The sequence below is a fragment of the Pseudorca crassidens genome, chromosome X (assembly GCF_039906515.1).
Source record: "Pseudorca crassidens isolate mPseCra1 chromosome X, mPseCra1.hap1, whole genome shotgun sequence".
Lineage (NCBI taxonomy): Eukaryota > Metazoa > Chordata > Mammalia > Artiodactyla > Delphinidae > Pseudorca > Pseudorca crassidens.
The window spans coordinates 16891339-16898535 of NC_090317.1; the positions used below are offsets into that span (position 1 = coordinate 16891339).

Below are 7197 nucleotides of genomic sequence, written 5' to 3' on the forward strand. Positions count from 1 at the left end.
ATATTTTGTATAATATAAAGTAAATATAAAGTTTGAGTTATCCTATTCCTGTGAACTGATGATGACAGTTGAATATTTTGCTCAAAAAGCTGGTGTGGATTTTGAAAACTTTGCTTGACTCTCCTAAGAGGATAAACAGCTGCTAAAAGATGGTAAGGTTTATATGCTAACTGGCAAATTCTTAAGGTTTATTTTACTGAGCCATAGCAAATAAGATCGTCTCATTCCACGGTATAGGGGTCAGTCTTTGCAGGCTATGCCTCTCTGTAGCAACTAGTCAACTCTGTCACTGTTGCACAAAAGCAGCCATAAACAATGAGTATGGCTGTGTTCCAATAAAACTTTACTTATGGACACTGAATTTCATATTAATTTTCATGTGTCTTGAAATATTCTTTTTTTTAACCATTTAAAATTGTAAACACAATTCTTAGCTCGCAAGGCCATGAAAAGCAGGCAGTGGGCTGGATTTGGCCAACAGGCCAGAGCTGGCTGTCCCTTATATAGGCTTTTATATGTTATGCAAAATGTTTAAAAACTACAGGTTCCAAGTCTAGAGACTTAGGAGACTTATGTTTTTTAGATCTCTCAGTTTAAAACTTATACCAAATAAGTTCTCCACTTTCTAGATAAATATACTCACATGAGAGAAAAAATAATTCAGAATACAAATTCCTACTTTAAAAAACAAACCAAAAAACAACCCCAGAAACCTGTAAAATGAATGTTTCACCTTAAAACATAATTAGGAAACACTTAAATTTTTATTCTATGCAATATAAAACAATATGCATAGATTTGGTACATAATTTTTTAGTTTTTAATTTAGGAAAAAAGATAATGGGGAAAAGGTTTATAAATCTCTCTATCCCTTTTATAAAAGTTTCAGCTGACACCAGAAGTCCCTTGCATGTACAACCATCAACTCTGACTACAATATGAATTATACCCAGGATTTGGAATTTACCAACATGAGTTCTGGATGCTCTTTTAAAGATGCACAATTATATCATAGAACACTATGGCTTCTACAAACTTTGAGACACTTTTGAATAGGAAACTCCTGGCTCCATAATATAAGGAAACAAGAATATTCTTTCCATAGTCATAGAGTATAAAAAACTTCACAGTCTGATTTACCTCTATCAAAGGTAAAATGATTCACTGCTACATTTCATGGATTATTTTGATGCTCAGTAGTTCCTAAACACAAAATAAATTCCGCATGAACTCTTATCAGTTTGGGTTTTCCAAAGCAAGACACCAATACAAAATGTATTGAATTGGCTGGCAGAAGTCCATGGGCTACAGAAAAGGAATTAAATATAAACGTTTACCAACTTTATCTATTCTAATTTTACAACAGCTTTGGGTATTGAGACCTAATTGGTTTCTTGTGTCTACCCATTACAAACGTAACTCAGTCTTCTATTTTAATACTTCTCAGGGTCATTTTTTGCTGGGTATTTCATTGAGCATCGTATAAGATCATCTCTTCCAACTTCAACAACTTGTTCTTAAGATTTCATTTCGTTACAATAACGAACTTTTTCATCTTTAGCAAGCTGGGTATATACTTGCTTTTGAGAACTAGAGAGATTTTTCCAGTTTTCAGCTTTACTTGTGATGTACCATCCTTAGCTTCCTGAAAGCGTTCAGCTATAAAAATGTTATAAGTTGAGCGAGGTCTTTTCGGTTTTCCAAGCGTTGTTCACTCTCTCTTTTTTATTAACGTTTTCTTTTTTAAACGTTTCTGCATGATTTCTTTTTCCAAAGATACCATTTGACTTGGAGGTAGTTGTTCTTGAATTCTGTTTATCTCTTCTTTGTATGCCTGCCATTCTGCCCTGTAAACATCTTTGTATATCTTTTCCTCTGAATCAGGATGTTCCCTCCGTAGCTCGGCAATTTTTAAAATTAGTTCTGAATTTTTCGCATCTGGGTTCTGAGCTTTAAATATGGGTAGCTGTTCTTTAGAAAATCGAATGTATGAAGTCATAGGCTTCTTTAGATAACCACTCATGTTGGCTGAAAAGCAACTTGATACATTCACAAAACTGAAGAGAGAGCGCAGTGGACGGCCGCAGCCCTCGCAGAGGTCCGCTCCTGGCTTTCCCAGAGCACTCAGCACGCCCCACTGGCGCAATAGAACAACCCCAGCAATGACGACTTGAACCCTCGAGCAACCCTCCCGAATTTGCTGTCATGCCCGCCACTCAAAGATGAGGTTTTAACCCGGATCGGAATGCTTTTTATCCATGCTCTTAAGCCACTGCGCTGCAGTACGGTACACCTGTCTTCTGCAGTGGACGTTTGGAAAATACTTAAAACTGGATTATAGGGTTGGTCACTTTGAAGTACAAAATCACATGGGCTGTTGTGAAGTATAATTATATACAAGCTACATCTTAAGTATGTGTTACTGCAGGATCTCCCTGCCACGGCTTATCCATCCCAGTCATTGAAATCATCCGCACTTCTATGATGACATGTTCTCAGATGTGCTGTGGTGTGCGTGCTTACCTTAACATTGTTTTCAGTGTTAGTTCAGTCTGCCTTCCAAGTTTGCCCATGAAGTGAGTAGATAAGTAGGTGAGTGTGACAAGTTATACATCTTGGATGCTTAATGAAATTTTAGTGCCGCCCTTTGGCATGTTCCCTCAACAGGGTGGCCCAAAAGTTTTAGTGCAGTTTTAAGCTTTAAATATAAATACATTTTCATTGAGTGCCCACCAGATTACTAGGTAGAGAATCCCAGATCACTCTACCATTTATGAGACAAGTCGAGGAGCTAAGCATTAAGGGTTGGGTCACGGGGAGTACAGGCTTTGGGATGGAACAGAGTGAAAGGGTGTAGACAAGAAAGCAGTCAGCTCCCCAGGACATGATGTAGGAGCTCCCTGACAACCTTGAGCATTTTCAGTCAAGTTATCAAATTTAGAAAATGCTGAGTATCTGGATTTCTTGTAGGAAATGGCAAAGCCTCTCTGGGTTGGACACAGGACAGCCAAAATGGCAGGCACAAGTGTCCGAGAACATGGAGGCATTGAAGTATGAGGATGTAAAAGCATGGAAATCCTCTGAAGAGTGCAGAGACATGGGCTGGAATTGGGGATGCCCCAAGCCAGTATCTGGGCTACACCATCATTAGTATGGACTCCCCTTGAATTTGTATAACTAAGTTGACCAGTCTCAGTGGCTCATGGCTTTTCTTTCTTTATCGGGTCTCAGATTCTTCATAGTAATAACTAACATGTACTGAGTGCCTTCCTTCTACGTTCTAGGCTCTTTACAAACATGCATTATTTCCTCTATCCAGGCTGTCATCTGAAAGAAGGCTTCATAGCTGATGCATCTGACCTCAGAGAAGTTAAGCAACTTACCCCAGTTTCCATAGCTCATGACTCCATGCTTCTTCTCGTAAAGCACTCAGCATCACATGTCTCATTCCACAGCTGCCTTCTATTTTCAAAAGGAATTCCTGACTTGTACCTCTTTCCCCTTAATACTATGCCTAAGACCATCTCCTTATCTTGGTCAATTTTTTCTGGCATAGTGAATAGAGAGTCTTGTGCAACTGTTGTAACCCAATAGATGCAAAGAGTACAGGTAGCCTGGTTGCCACAACAGAAGGTACAAACCATCCTTAGCTCTGCCCACAGGCTCACTAAGTCATAGGTTTCTCTTGGTGTCACTGAGACCATCTCAAGCTCCTGGAGCATGGAAAATGCTCCTACTATTTAAAGAATAAAACAAAATCATTCGTACGTAGTATTGACATCTAGTAGGTAATTCAATAAATGGTCTTGACTAATCAGTAATTTAGTAACTTTTATTTTTATAATGTGGGTTGTGTGGGGTGGAGGGGAGGAGAAATACAGAACAGTTTTTCTGTGGTTGATTCTATAAGTTTGGGTGGGGAATCAGGGCAGGAGAAAAATCTATTTCCTGGACCTTGAACAAAGATTTCTGGCCAGGCCTGCCACACTCATTTTAGTCCAGCCACCTTATTGTACAAATGGGTGAGTTTTGAGGCCCAGGCTGAAGAAAGGATTGGCCTGAGTTCATACAGCTAGTTAGTGGGACAATGAAGTCAGTCCCTACTTTTGCAAAAAGTGCTCTAGGCAGTTAAAATTCTCTTTCTACCCTGCTACCAAATGCCTGCAATTGTGATTTTTATTGCTTAATTTTTTCCAAAATGAGCTATGGCAAGAACAGGAGAGGAGCTCTGGGCAAAGGTTTCCAAAATGGAATAGCAATGCGATATAGCTGAACATGGCTGAACAATCTAGGGTGAACGGTATGGCCTTTAATGCCTTTGTGTGCCTGGATTTGCCACGTGTCTGGATGGTCAGCAGATGAGAATGCAGCCGAAACCTTGCTGGTATTCAATCCTGTTTTAGCCACACCTTCCAGTCCCAGCGCTTGCCTCAAGGTATTGGGAGAACTAGGCCATATTCCCCACTCTTTTCAAAAGGCCCTTCTCGAACTCAGCTCAGGTCAAAAGGAGCACACGTACATCAAGGCTATGAGCAATAGGCTCTCCCTGAATCCTAGTCTCAAGACTACCAGTGCCAGTGCCTAGCAGCCTGCATCTCTCCTGAAGTAGCTAACGTAGGCGCTACCAAAAGGGAGACCATTTGGTCTTCAACAAACATTTGCTGACCCATGACCCTGTGCACGTCTCCAGGCTAGGACATGAGGATACCGAGTTGAACTGTGGCTCCCCTCGGTGAGCTCCCAGTCAAGCAGGTGAAGCAGATGTTAAACAATTTCATAGGTCAGCACAACAGAAGCACCGACAATACATCAGGCACAGTGCCACACCCCAGGGGGTGCGAAGGTGTTTAAGACCCAGTCCAGCTCTCACCACCGGAGAGACAAACAGGAAAACAGTGACAATACCGTGTTTAACTGCTGGGAAAGAGGTCTGCTTGGGAAGATGGGGGAACTCTGAAGAGAGCAGTCTAAAGGGAGTTTTGGTCACAGAGCACTAAGAAAGTCCTGGAAAATCACCAACTGGATGGAGACAGTAACGGCTCCTGTTTTTGGCTTCCACTGGGAAATCAGCTTAGCTGCCAGCCACAGAGCCTCAAGCCAGTTTCTGGGCTCCTGGAGCAAGGACAAGGAAACCCAGGGGAAGGTTTTGCTTTACTAGTTGTGGGCACAGTTGTGACGCAAACTGAAGTTTTTCTGCCCTTCTGGAGCCTCCTCTCAGGATCTGTTCCAGTTTTGATTTCTCCTTATCTGAGAGGCCTTTCCCAGAAAGAATCCTAAATGAATTCATTCTGATCTGTGAATAACTGGTAAGAGCAGTGTCTCCCAGGTTTCTCTGAGGATTACAATCACCTGGTATCATTCCTAATTATACTGTTGATCTTGTTTTTCTCCTGGTGTGATATTGTGATTTATAATAAGAAATATATATTTGGTTTTCCTCCCTGTTTCTGGCACAGAGCTCCTAAAACTCTTGAAATATCCAAAGTGATGAGAGCAATAAAGGTGTCTGGATATTCATAACAAAACCCTTTCAACCATATCTGAGTTTATGTTAATGCAGTGACTACTGGAAAACCCCTAAGGATGGGGACCTCCAGAGGGGAGAGGGGCGGGAGGTTGAATCAGTCACCAGTGGCCAATAATTTAGTCAATCATGCCTATGTAATGAAGCCTCTGTAAAAACCCAAAAGGACAGGGTTTGGAGGGCCCTCAGGTTGGTGAACCAGAATGCTTCCGTGTGCCACCATGCCGGGCCCCAAACTCCACAAGGACAGAAGCTCTTTTGTTCAAGACCTCGCCCTATGTATCTCCTCATCTGGCCATTGGTTCATATTCTTTAATATCCTTTGTAATAAATCAGTAATCTAGTGAGGAAACTGGTGTCCTGAGTTCTGTGAGCTGCTCTAGCAAATTGATTGAACCCAAAGGAGGGGGTCACGGGGACCCCTGATTTACAGCCAATTGGTCAGAAGTACAGGTGATAACCTGGACTTGTGATTGATATCTGAAGTGGAGGGCAGTCTTGTGGGACTGAGCCCTTAACCTGTGGGATATGACACTATCTCCAGTTAGATAGTGTCAGAGTGGAGTTGAATTGTGGGTAGACAGTGCCAGAGTGGAGTTGAATTATAGGACACCCAGCCTGTGTCAGACAGTTGGTCAGTGGTGTAGAAAAGCCCACACTTTAGAATTGTTGGAGCAGAATCTTACCTGGAAATTTTTATTCAATAAGTCTGGGTAGGTTCTGGAAATCTGTTTTTTTTTTTTAGATACAAATAATATATGAAAGCAGGGACTATTTACTCTCTGAAAATGGGCAACTCTCCTTAAAATTCTCTGCTCGTTTTCTACACCTTCATGAAGTTGCAGGCTTTGTAAAATGAACAGGCTAATGCAGCTGGGCTCACAAATCAGACATACATGTGCTGAAGCCCCAGCGAGGTCTGAACTAGAAGAAAAGATACTTCCTGAAGCGCATAGCAAAGGGGATTAGAAAATTGTCCAAGCTCTGAATATCAGAATAGTTCTGAATTCGTGGCTTTCTTTTGTGGACATCATGGAAATCTGTTTCTAACAAGGGCTCTGTGAACAAAGAAGAACAAAGAGCGTTGCTCACCACCCAGTTCTACAAGGGTTAAGTTGTAACCCACTGCATTTGCTGATGGACAGTGTACTCTGAGTGGAATTCAGGATGAAAAACAGGAGGAGGCACTCTGTGCTTTGGACAAGCAGGCCCCATGGGTAGTTAGATGCATATCTCAGGAAGAATTTCAATGACCCCAGATTCTTGCATCTTCTAATACATAGGAACGCACAGTTAAAATCATTGACTTGAGGTATCTGTTCTTTGTGAATAGCAATAATCTTTTACCAAGAATGTATGCTTGACTGTGCATATTTCCTAGCTGAAAGTGGATAAACTGGCTTCTCCCCTACCTCTTTGGAGCAGTTTCCTCAGAGCTAGCTGAATGGCTGCCTCCTGGGCTATAGTCCTCAGCAAGACCCCAAATAAAACTTAAACTCACAACTCTTATATTGTGTGTCTTTCTTTAAGTCAACAGTTACAGGTAATTCTTCAGGCAAATTTGGGAAACCATGATTTAAAGCATTATCCCCAGGGATTCACAATAAAGGCTTTGATTTCTAATGTGGAATCTCAAACACACATACCTAAGTGGTAGAGTGTAAAGGTTTTAA

The 7197-nt window shown here is 41.4% G+C and overlaps 1 pseudogene; it reads right to left on the reverse strand.

The window, feature by feature from the left end:
- Positions 1-1433: 1433 nt before the first annotated feature.
- On the reverse strand, positions 1434-3395 carry LOC137216566 (transcription factor A, mitochondrial pseudogene; annotated as a pseudogene).
- Between the last annotated feature and the right edge of the window lie 3802 nt (positions 3396-7197).